The 13,106-nt window shown below is 41.6% G+C and overlaps 2 non-coding genes across 2 annotated transcripts; one reads left to right on the top strand and one right to left on the bottom strand.

Moving 5' to 3' along the window:
• Positions 1 to 433: 433 nt before the first annotated feature.
• On the top strand, positions 434 to 571 carry LOC119928000. Its single transcript, XR_005450962.1, has one exon. It is a non-coding gene; the product is annotated as a small nucleolar RNA SNORA7 (small nucleolar RNA).
• Positions 572 to 12,968: 12,397 nt separating this feature from the next.
• On the bottom strand, positions 12,969 to 13,106 carry LOC119927910. Its single transcript, XR_005450875.1, has one exon. It is a non-coding gene; the product is annotated as a small nucleolar RNA SNORA7 (small nucleolar RNA).

Genomic DNA, 13,106 nt, shown 5'->3' with positions numbered 1-13,106 from the left:
ACTGTACTAAGCGCTGGGGTAGATACAAGCTAATCAGATTGGACACAGTCCATGTCCCACATGGAGTTCACAGTCTTAATTCCCACTTTATAGATGAGGTAACTGAGTCCCAGAGAAGTGAAGTGACTTACAACCTAATCAGATTGGACACAGTCCATGTCCCACATGGAGTTCACAGTCTTAATTCCCATTTTATAGATGAGGTAACTGAGTCCCAGAGAAGTGAAGTGACTTGCCCAAGGTATCACAGCAGGCAAGTGGCAGAGTCCACCTTAGAATCCAGGTCCTTCTGATTCCCAGGCCCATGCTTTATCCACTAAGCCATGTTGCTTCTGATATAAATGACATAATGAGAATATTTCTACTTTTACTTGCCAATTAATATTTTCAGGTTAATTCATACTAGGCTTTTGGAAGTAAGTAAATTACCAGTCCTCTCTCAGCATCGCACCTGGAGAGTTTCCAGTCCTCTACCAGTCTCGACTATGGGATGGAGAGTCAAGCAGAGGCCTGTCCATTCCATTCTTAGCTTGGCCAGTGGCTAGCAAGTGGAAGGCAATCTGCTACAAGTCAAAACTCACCCGTGCTGGGCAGCGGCGACGTGGGAGAGAATCGAAAGTGGAGACTTTAGTTGACTGTGCAGAAGGAGGCGATGGTCAACGACTTCCATATTTTTACCAAGAAAACTCTGTGGATACAATACCAGAGCGATTGCAAATGCACAGTCTTCTAGACTTGTGAGCCCGCCGTTGGGTAGGGACCGTCTCTATATGAGGTCACTTCACTTCTCTGGGCCTCAGTGACCTCATCTATAAAATAGGGATGAAGACTGTGAGCCCCCTGTGGGACAATCTGGTCACCTTGTAACCTCCCCAGCGCTTAGAACAGTGCTTTGCACATAGTAAGCGCTTAATAAATGCCATCATTATTATTATTATTATTACTGGACTCTGCTCCTAAGCGCTCTGCGCATAGCTCTCAATAAGTACCACTTATTCATACTAACATAGCTCCCCAAACAGCCCATGTATATGACCACAAAGGGGTGGTAGGCCTTCCCAGACTGAGCCCCTTCTTTCCTCTCCCCCTCATCCCCCTCTCCATCCCCTTCATCTTACCTCCTTCCCTTCCCCACAGCACCTGTATATATGTTTGTACATATTTATTACTCTATTTATTTTACTTGTACCTATCTATTCTATTTATTTTATTTTGTTAGTATGTTCGGTTTTGTTCTCTGTCTCCCCCTTTTAGACTGTGAGCCCACTGTTGGGTAGGGACTGTCTCTATATGTTGCCAGCTTGTACTTCCCAAGCGCTTAGTACAGTGCTCTGCACACAGTAAGCGCTCAATAAATACAATTGATTGATTGATTGATATACATTGCCAACTTGTACTTCCCAAGCGCTTAGTACACAGTAAGTGCTCAATAAATATGATTGAATGAATTAATTAATGAATGAAATGGAGGTGGGGCTTTCTGGGAAAGATGTGTTCGTGGAGTCCCTGTGGATCGGAGATGACTCGACAGCATAAGACAAGACAAATAACTGGTGTGGCCTAGTGGAAGGAGCTCGGGCTAGGGAATCAGGAGGCCTGGGTTCTAGTCTCTGCTCAGCTACTGGCCTGAGGTGTGACCTTAGGTAAGTCACCTATCCTCTCTGAACCCCAGGATCCCCATCTGTAAAACTGACAATCAATCAATCATAGTTATTGAGTCTTTACTGTGTGCAGTAAACATAGTACTAAGCCCTTGGGAGAGTACAATATAACAGAGTTGGTAGACATATTCCCCACCCACATGGAGCATACAGTCCAGAGGGCTTATAGTCTAGACACTAAGACAGATTGTGAAATTTGTGTGGAACAGGGATTTTATCCAAGATGATGACCTTGTACCTACTCCAGGACTTAGAATGCAGTAAGTATTTCATGTACTTACTAGTTACTAGAGTAATATTTTAACAGAATTTGAGCTTACTCTACCACAGGGCAAGCAGTGTGGCCTAATGGATAAACCACGGACCTGAGAGTCAGAGGACCTAAATTCTAATTCCGGCTCGACCATTTGTCTGCTCTGTGATCTTGGACAAATCACTTAACGTTTCTGAGTCTCAGCTACCTCGCCTATAAAATGGGGATTAATACTGAGCAAATGGTTGAAGATGGCTGTTAGGAAGGGAAGGAGGGAGGGGTAGAGAGTTTTGATAAGGTGTGAAGGAAGCAGGTCTGATGGGGATCATGGACTGTGTCTGGCCCTATTAGCTTCTAACTACCCCAGTATTAAGTACAGTGCCCGGCACATAGTAAGCACTTAACAAATACCATAAAAAAATCTTCTCTTGTTAACATTTGAAGAAATGTACATGGAGAGGTAAATATGCCTGTCAATATAGGCATATCTACAGAAGTTTCACCGTAATATTGTTCTTTGTAAGGTAAGAAAGCAATCAGGGCCATCTTTAAAATGTGAGTGTGAAGACCTGGGCTTCTGTGTTGAACTATACTGAGGAAATTGTTTCTAATCGTGGACTTGTTCTAGGATTCTTCTAATGCCATGCAGTGGCTGTTTGTTGGTTAATATGGACTTTGGACCTTCCAAAGCATATGGTGTGTGCCTTGATTGAAATAAGCTCAGTCATAGCACAGAGAGAAATCATTCTTTTGTCTCTGCGTTCTCCCTCACCCTACTTTTCAATCTTTCCTCTTTCCCTTACACCTTTTCCAATTTGCCCGCTGTTGGGTAGGGACCGTTTCTAAATGTTGTCAACTTGTACTTTCCAAATGCTTAGTCCAGTGCTCTGCACACAGTAAGCGCTCAATAAATACGATTGAATGAATGAATCAATCATATTTATTGAGCGCTTCCTGTGTGCACAGCACTGTACTAGCGCTTGGGAAGTACAAGTTGGCAACATATAGAGACGGTCCCAGCCCAACAGTGGGCTCACAGTCTAGAATGAATGAATGAAACACTTCAGTGTGGCTTAATGGAAAGAGCACGGGCGTCGGAATCAGAAGTCGTGGGTTCTAATCCCTACTCCGCCACTTATCGGCTGTGTGACTAAGTGAATCCCTTCACTTCTCTGTGCCTCAGTTACCTCACCTGTAAAATGGGGGTTAAGATTGTGAGCCCCACGGGGTACAACCCCGTTACCTTGTATCTACTCCAGCACTTAGAACAGTGCTTGGCACATAGTAAGCGCTTAACAAATACCAACATTATCATTATGTACATATCCATAATTTATTTATTTATATTAATGCCTGTCTCCCCCGCTCTAGACTGCAAGCTCACTGTGGGCAGGGAATGTGTCTGTTTATTGTTATATTGCACTCTTCTAATCTCTTAGTACAGTGTTCTGCAAGCAGTAAGCACTCAACACGTATGATTGAATGAATTTCAATCGATACCATTTGTTGTTGTTGGGTAGGGACCTTCTCTACATGTTGCCAATTGATACTTCCCAAGCGCTTAGTACAGTACTCTGCACACAGTAAGCGCTCTATAAATACAATTGAATGAATGAATGAATTGACCACTTCCTCCACGCAGAATGCTGTACTAATTCCGCTCAAGGATCTGGCCCTGCAGAAGAGTTCATTTCAATCAAAATTCAAGTGACAGCAGGTGAGTCTGCCTCTTGAGCATTAGCTAACACTTTTAAAAATAATTCTCTGTGGCGTAATAAAGTGTACAGCAAAAATTACCTTACCTTAAACATTAAAATAAGGGGAACCATGAGAGTTGAGTTGTCATTCTTAATTAAAATGGGTCTTTTATTCCATTACTCTAACTGCTTTCAAGTACTATTAATACTGTAAAACACTCTTGACTGACTATAGCAAGAAACTTCCTATACCACAATTACAGAATCTCTTTAATTTGTAGGATGTGGGTCATATTCACTTAATAAGTTAGAGGTGCTACACTCAGTTTAATTTATCTTAAGTGATTGATGAAACACTCTCCATAAATGCTCTTTATATTAAATACTCTCCTTATGGTTTACTGGAACAATCTTCAAAATTTCATTTCAAATGCCAAAACATCCGGTAAACACATTAAGCATCTCTCCGAGATTTAAGAAAAAAGTGATTCTACGTTGATGATGTCTGTCTAAAATCTGGATCTCTTCACACTGTTATTGTGCAGATGAAAAGGAGGCTCAGTTTAATAGCAAAGTAGGCTTTCCAGCACCACAAAAATTATGAAATTTTAATGTTTAGTGTGTTCCTTAATTATATAAAACTGCAAAGAATAACATCCTTGAAATTTGCTATGCAAATGCTTCTAATTTGACAGATTGCTACTCCAAAAATGAGTATTAAATCTCTATTAGATTTGTTGAGGTAATATACTAATATGCATCACTGAGGTCTTAAATTTCTAAGTAGCAATGCTGTTTGTTAGATGCAAATAAGGATTACCTTAATTAAAACACATCATCCCCAGCCTCTAAGCAGACTTAACTCAGTCTCTGTATAAGGCGGGTTCATTTTCTACCTCCAGTTAATAAAAATATGACCTACTGTGATTATTTCTTTTAAATTTTAATTTTGATGACTATTTTGTTAATGGGAATGAAGCACTGAAGACTTTAAAGATGAATAAAGTAATTTTTGAAACCTAATTTATGTACTCCAATACTCTCAAAAAGAATTTAGTATTTAACATGGTCATGTAGCGGAGAGTCTTAAAAAATGCCATTAAGTGACAACTCCAAACATGGGTAAACACATATATTTTCTTGCCATAAAATGTGCCTAAATTGCTTCTTGAACTTTAATTTCAAGCTAAGTAGGTTTCAACTTTTCTGGTTTGACTAGAAATTTTAAAACAAAAGGCGTATATTTTTGAAATAATGTGGAATATAAATCTCGTATCAGAAATATGCTTTACTAAAAAGTATAAAAATGATTTTCTCAAAGAGAAGTTTGATCGACATACCCACATGAGTGATTATTTCCTTTACTTGTATCTACCAACTCTGTGGCACTGTACTCTCCCAAGAGCTTTGTGCATAGCAAGCACTCAAGAAATACCACCGATCACTGCTCAGAACCTAAGCACAAAACATGCGGTTGAAATTGCATCACGTTTGAACATGACGGTTTTGAAGGCAAAGAGGCACAATTTGAATTTCAAAATTTCAAACATAAACTGTTGATATTTCCTACAGTTAGTCTAGCTTAGCAGATATCTTTAGAGCCAACATAATTCATAGATTTCACTCAGATCTGGCCAACACAAATCAAAAATATTAGCTTCATTCTGTGGAAAGGATGCAGGAGTTGACATATTGCCAACCCTTTTCAAAGGACTACGTTTCTATGAAAATTTTCAAAATGCATTTCTTGTGCTGAAAATCTGAACACGCTATGGGTAAATAATGCTACGTTTAGGCTCCTAGAAATACCTGACTTCATCAGCAACAATGAAGAAACAACAATTCCCTACAGTCATCATCATCATCATCATCAATCATATTTATTGAGCGCTTACTATGTGCAGAGCACTGTACTAAGCGTTTGGGAAATACAAATTGGCAACATATAGAGACAGTCCCTACCCAACAGTGGGCTCAGTCGAATGGTGGATAAGAATCCTGCCAGAGTAATCCAGAATTTTGTCAGTTTAATCTGTTTTCTTTTATTTTCTGTGTGAGAAAACTATAGAAATTTGAAAACTGATTTCAAAGTGGCACAGATTGAATGGACAAAAAGTAAAAAAATCCCTAGCAGCCATTTTTTTTTCCCTGTCTTCCAGGTGATTAGAAGTTCATTCACACTAACTTTTTAAGCATCTCAAACCTTGGGTGGGACTTATTTGAAGATTTTTCCAGAGTCCAGAGATGTTTTCCTACTTGTCTAGAGTCAAAGGCTGCTAAGAAATTCACCTATAATTCCCTTTGAACTTACCTAGAAAATATGTAAAGAAAAAAGAAGGGTGGACTTTAGGACCAAGTAATGAAACATATATACACTGTCTGCACACAGAAGTGCTCAATAAATACTACTGATTGATTCACAACATCTCAGATAAAAGAAAGCAACCAAGATCAAAAATATGGAATTGGAACTCTTCAGTTCTACTGTGTGCAATGTACTGTACTTGAGAAGCAACAGGGCCTAGTGGCAAGAGCCCGGGCTTGGGAGTCAAAGGATGTGGGTTCTAATCCTGGCTTCTCCACCTTGTCTGCTGTGTGACCTTGGACAAGTCACTTCACTTCTCTGTGCTTCAGTTCCCTCATCTGTATAATGGGGATTGAGATTGTAAGCCCCAAGAGGAACAGGGGCTGTACGTAAACCAATTTGCTCGTATCTACCCCAGAGTTTAGTACAGTACTTGGCACATATTAAGAACTTCATTCACTCAATTGTATTTATTGAGCACTTACTGTGTGCAGAGCACTGTACTAAGCGCTTGGAAAGTACAATTCAGCAAAAATGAGATGCAATCCCTGCCCACACTGGGCTTCCACTCTAGAAAGGGGGGAGAAAGACACAAAAACAAGTAAACAGGCAATTTAAGTGACTTTTCCAAGATCATACAGCAGATAAGTGGCGGAGCCGGGACTGGGACCCGGGGCTTGTTGTCTCCCAGGTCCGTGCTCTATCCGCTAGGTCACGTTCCTACCCACAGTGAGTTTACAGTCTAGAGGGGAAACCATCAGTTGATTGAATTTACTGAGCATTTACTGCACAGAGAGCACTGAACTAAACACTTAGGAGAGTCCAATGTAACAGAATTGGTAAATGCGCTCCCTGCCCACAATGAGCTTAGTTTAGAGGGAGAATCAATCAATCAATGGTATTAAGTGCTTATTGTGATAAGCGCTTAGTACAGTGCTTTGCACACTGAATAAATAAGACAGAATGAATGAATGAATCCAGAGGACTGGATTAAGCACCTAGGAGAGGACAATACAACAGAGTTGGTAGACACATTCCCTGCCCACAATGAGCTGACAGCCTAGAGGGGGAATCAATCAATGAATTAATCAATTGATGGTATTTATTAACCGCTTTACTGTGTGCAGAGCACTGGACTAAGCACTTGGGTGAGTCCAATATGTTAGAGTTGGTAGACACATTCCCTGCCCAAGGTGAGCTTAGAGTCTAGCAGGGGAATCAATCTATCACTGGTATTTATGGAGCACTTACTTTACAAGGAGCACTGTACTAAGCATTTGGGAGAGTCCAATATAACAGAGTTAGTAGACACGTTCCCTGCCCACAGCACGAGTTTACAGCCTAGAGGGGGATCGTCAGCCCTGCCTGGGTTCTCTCACCGGGCTCTGTTCATCTCCAAGAAGCCAGGCATCCCAGCCTCCAGCCGGGTCTCTTCCCGTCAGACCCTGCTTCTCCCCGAGCCTTTCTGTCAGTCAGCCAGTCAATTGTATTTATTGAGGGCTTACTGTGTGCAGAACACTGTGGAAAGCACTTGGGACAGTCCAACAAAAAACACACATGTTCCCTGCCCACAACGAGCTTATAGTCTAGAGAGGGTTTTCTGTTGCTCAACCCTCTGCAAGCAGAGGGTGGGTCTTACTTAAATGCACTTAACAGATTCCACAATTATTATTATTATTATATGATTGGGAGAATACAAAAGAATTAGTATTCTAACACCTTGAGGGTAAGCCGCATTGCCTAGAGGAAAGAACCGGGGCCCGGGAGTCAGAGGATCTGGGTTCTAATCCCAGATCCACCACTTTCCTACTGTGTGACCTAGTAAAAATCACTTAACTTCTCCATGACTCAATTTCCTCACCTGTAAAATGGGGATCCAATACCTCTTCTCCCTCCTACTTAGACTGTGAGCCCCACGTGGGGCAGAGACTGTGTCTGACCTGATTGATTTGCATCTATTTCATTGCTCAGAGCAGTCCTTGACACATGGTAGCAGCATGGCCTAAAGGAAAGAGCACTGTCTTGGGAGTCAGAAGACGTGGGTTCTAGTGCCGCCTCTTCCACTTGTCTGCTGTGAGACCTTGGGCAAGTCACTTAACTTTTCTGTGCCTCAGTTACCTCATCTGTGAAATGGGGATAATAATAATAATAATGATGATGGTATTTGTTAAGCGCTTACTATGTGTGAAGCACTGTTCTAAGCGCTGGAGGGGATACAAGGTGATCAGGTTGTCCCATGTGGGGCTCATAGTCTTCATGGGACAACCTGGTCACCTTGTATCTACCGCAGTGTTTAGAACAGTGATTGACACAGAGTAAGCACTAAACAAATACCATAATTATTATTATTATTATCTTAACAAACACTATTAAAAAAAGAATATTAGACTTGATCCCTGTCCTCCAGAAGCTAACAATCTAGCTAGAGGAGACAGACAAAAAATTAAATTACAGATTGAAGGACTAATTACAGTGTAGAAATATCTCCCCCTCTAAACTATAAGCTTGTTGTGGGCAGGGAATGTGTCTGTTATATCATAAAATGTGTTATATCATACTCTCCCAAGTTCTTAGTACAGTGCTCAGCACATAGTAAGTGCTCAATAAAAAAAAATAATAATAATAATGGTATTTGGGTTTTTTTTCAATCATATTTACTGAGCGCTTACTGTGTGCAGAGCACTGTTCTAAGCGCTGGGGTAGATACAAGGTAATCCCACATGGGGCTCACAGTCTTAATCCCCATTTTACAGATGAGGGAACTGAGGCACAGAGAAGTTAAGGGAGTTGCCCAAAGTCACACAGCTGATAAGTGGTGGAGCCGGGATTAGAACTCATGACCTCTGACTCCCAAGCCTGTGCTCTTTCCACTAAGCCACCCTGCTTCTCAATAAGTACCAATGAATGAATGAATGAACGACTGTGCAGTAGTTTTTGTCGGGGTTGTGAGAACTTAACTTTTCAACAATGGAAATTCAAAAAAACACCATTTACCTAAATCTCCATGGTAATATGAAAACCATTCTACTTGTCCATAAATTCTGAGAGACGCTGTAATTTTTAACAGTGCCCCATACAGCCATAAATTGCAGGGCTGGAAAAGACTCCAAGAAGCCACTAATTCCAGTCCTTAACCTCTAGATATCGCTTCATGTAGCCTCTCCCTGAAAAGGGCCGGTATATGTTTATTTTCTTGAAAATCTCAAAAGGAGACTCCAGAACTGCTCTCAACAAAATCTTGTACGTGTTACATCCACAACTGCTTACAAATACATATGGAAAGCTCATATTACAAGGCAAGACTTTGGTACAGATAAAGTATTCTTCCTTTCCTATTTTCTGCTAGGAAGGCCTTGAGCTCAAATTTAATCTTTCTGGGACTGTTTTCTCACCTAAAAAGGAGAGCCAATAATGCTCACCTCGCAGGAACATTTTGAAGATGTCTCTTTCGAAAATCCATAAACCCCTCTGAGGTTTTTGGCAAGAAAAGCCTTATCAATTCAATATATTATCATCACAGAATACCTAACATCAACTTTTTAAATTATAAAGTCTTCCCAATTTTCCCCCCGGGTTTCTAGAAGCAATCAACCTAGCAGCGTGATAGATTTCACTTTTTAATTCAAACTATTTGACAATCATCTGAATTTTTTTCTCAACCAAATGCTTCATTACCTTAAAAAAAAAAATTCAGAAGTTCTTTTCTCTCAACCTCTCGTCCCACACCAAGAACTTGGGAACTCAGGTGACAGAGAAGGAGAGTCAAGAATATCAAAAAGGGATTCCTTATCCTAAGAGTGGGTCAATTTTTAATACTTAGAACACTTACAGGTGAGATGGCATCACACGTACCACACATTCAATTTAACAGGTTGGGATTAAATGGGAGAGGGAAGCGAAGAAGTTGCATAGCACTATATCTTGTCTCCTCTGCTTCTCTTTTTCTGTCATTCATACAGCTGATAAAATTAAGTTGAAAAAAGTTGATTAGGCACGGTTCAACATCTGGCTGGTTAGCCTTTCTCCACTACAGAAATCTGGCTCTAAATTTGAGTGCAAAAAGCTCAACATGACCTAAAACCAATCTACAGGAGGATGTTATGACGACTGTGACTATTAATGAACACCTGATCCTGCCAAGATGCTTGAAGGATAGATTTAGCTATGATTTATGTGCCAACGCCGGAAGAGAAACTCGCTGTTTTTTTTTTTCCTACTCTCCCTTTTTATCTCAGATGGATAAACCTGGTGAAAAAGGGATGAGAAAGAGGATTCCATCAAGTGGGACTAATTTCTGTAACCTGGGACAGAGAGGGCTTATCACATAGACTGTTTTCTAAGCTTGCATAGATTCCATAAATACTCATTCGATCACATTTATTGAGTGCTTGCTGTGTGCAGAGCACTATACTAAGCGCTTGGGGAGTACAATATAACAATAAACAGATGCATTCCCTCCCCACAATGAGCTATTTCTTCATCTGATACAGAGTGTAAGCTTCTTGTGGGCATAGAACCTATCAACTCTGTTGCATTGTATTCACCCGAACATTTAGTACGGTGCTCTGCGTGCAATAAGAACTCAATAAATGCCATTGATTATGTGGGTGTTTGTGTATTATAGAGAAGGATGAAAAGGACAAATCATTTTCACTTCACTGTAGTAAGATGGGAGTGTTTGGGGCAGGGGGGCGGGGAACATTTGAAGAATGGGAAGAATCAATTCTTCTCCCATCTATCTTTTAAAATAATTTAAGACAAGCTTCTTGAATATATACAGCTCAAGAAGGGAGAAGTGGGAAAGTCTTCCAGTACTCTTTCAGGAAAAGTTGTGCTTTCATTGGTATAGAAACTGGCCACTTGTAATGCAGAGACCTATGGAGGAGTTCTAGTATTCTGTAGCCTTAAGAATAATAATAATAATAATAAGGATGACATTTATTAAGCGCTTATTATGTGCAAGCACTGTTCTAAGTGCTGGGGAGGTTACAAGGTGATCAGGTTGTCCCACAAGGGTCTCCCAGTCTTAATCCCTATTTTACAGATGAGGTAACTGAGGCCCAGAGAAGTGACTTGCCCAAAGTCACACAGCTGACAATTGGCAGAGCCGGGATTTGAACCCATGACCTCTGACTCCAAAGCCCGTGCTCTTTCCATTGAGCCATGCTGCTTCTCAAGGAGCCCCCACGAAGGCTAAGCGATTTGCCCAGGTCACAGAGCTAGCACTGCAGCAGGAATGGGCTTCCATAGGTCATGGGTTCAAATCCCAGCTCTGCCAATTGCCAGCTGTGTGACTTTGGGCAAGTCACTTCACTTCTCTGGGCCTCAGTTACCTCATCTGTAAAATGGGAATTAAAACTGTAAGCCCCCCGTGGGACAACCTGATCACCTTGTAACCTCCCCAGCACTTAGAACAGTGCTTTGCATCATCATCAATCGTACTTATTGAGCGCTTACTGTGTGCAGAGCACTGTACTAAGCGCTTGGGAAGTACAAGTTGGCAACATATAGAGACAGTCCCTACCCAACAGTGGGCTCACAGTCTTTGCACATAGTAAGCGCTTAATAAATGCCATCATTATTACTATTATTATTATTATTATTATTAGCACTTCTGATCCAGTGCTCTTGAAATTTAGGATAACAGGGTTCTTCCAGCCTGCTTGGGTCACCATCGGTCAAATGGAAATACAGCAAGTGTGTCCAGAATTAATCATTCCATTTCCCGATCCAGCGTGGCCTAGAGGATAGGGTCTGGGCCCCAGAGTCAGAAAGACTTAGGTTCTGATGCCAGCGTCACCATTTGTCTGCTCTGTGACCTTGAAAAGTCACTTCACTTCTCTGTGCCTCAGTTACCTCAGCTGTAAAATGGGGATTAAGAAGGTGGGTTCCATGTGGGACGTGACCTGTGTTCAAACTGATTAACTTGTAACTATACCCCAGCTCTTAGAACAGTGCCTGGTGCAGAGTAAATGCTTAATAAATACCATTTTAAAAAAAAATGGTAGTAGTCATTCATTCATTCAATCGTATTTATTGAGCGCTTACTGTGTGCAGAGCACTGTACTAAGCATTTAGCACTGTACTAGTAGTCGTGGTAACAGCAGTAGCAGTGAGGCCTAGTGGAAAGAGAACAGGCTTGGGAGTCGGAAGATCTTGAGTTCTAATCCCCGATCCCCCAGTTGTCTGCTGTGTGACCTTGAGAAAGTCGATTAACTTCTCGGTGCCTCAGTTTCCTCATCTGTAAAATGAGGATTATAACCGTGAGCCCCACACGGGACAGGGACTGTGATCAATCCAATTATCTTGTATCAACCCCAGCACTTAATACAGTGCCTGGCACGTAATAAGCACTTCACCAATACTATTATTATTACTATCATTATTATTATCATTAACATCAGTAGTTGTAATGGTAGCATTTCCTGAGCACCACTTGGTGCGATGCAGTGTACTTGATTCAAGGGAAGTACGAAGTATAAGCTCTACCAACACTGATGAGTCTCTGTCCGGTGTTAAAATCTTCCAAGAAGCAGGATGGCTTAGAGGATCAAGCACAGGACCGGGAGTCAAAAGGATTTGGGTTCTAATCCCAGCTCCACCGCTTGTCTGCTGTGTGACCTTGAGCTAGTCACTTCACTTCTCTGCGCCTCATCTGTAAATTGGGGAATTAAGACCACGAGCCCTGTGTGGGACAGGGATTGTGTCCAACCCGATTAAGCAGGTATCTACCCCAGCACTTAGAAAGGGCTTGACACATAGTAAGTGCCTAACAAATACCAACATCATCATTATTATTATTAGATCCTAAAACTTTGAGCTGACTAACCTGTCCAGGATCATCGTCGTCTTATGCTGTCGAGTCGGGTCCGACCCACAGAGACACCACAGACACATCTCTCGGAAGGCCCCACTCTCCAACTGCAATAGTTCTGGTAGTGAATCCACATAACTTTCTTGGTAAAAATAATCACCTGCTTCCGTGAAGTAAACCAGAGTCTCCGCCCTCGACGCTCTCCCACACCGCTGCTGCCCAGCACGGGTGAGTTTTGACTTGTAGCCGATTGCCTTCCACTCGCTAGCCACTGGCCAAGCTAGGAATGGAATGGGTCTGCTTCTGCTCGACTCTTCCTCCTTTAGTCATGACTGGTAGAGGACTGGAAACTCTCCAGGTGTGACCCTGAGAGGGG

Source organism: Tachyglossus aculeatus, chromosome 4 (genome assembly GCF_015852505.1).
Source record: "Tachyglossus aculeatus isolate mTacAcu1 chromosome 4, mTacAcu1.pri, whole genome shotgun sequence".
Taxonomy (NCBI): domain Eukaryota; kingdom Metazoa; phylum Chordata; class Mammalia; order Monotremata; family Tachyglossidae; genus Tachyglossus; species Tachyglossus aculeatus.
Note: the sequence above shows the minus strand (reverse complement) of the source record. Positions and strands in the feature narration are given on the sequence as shown.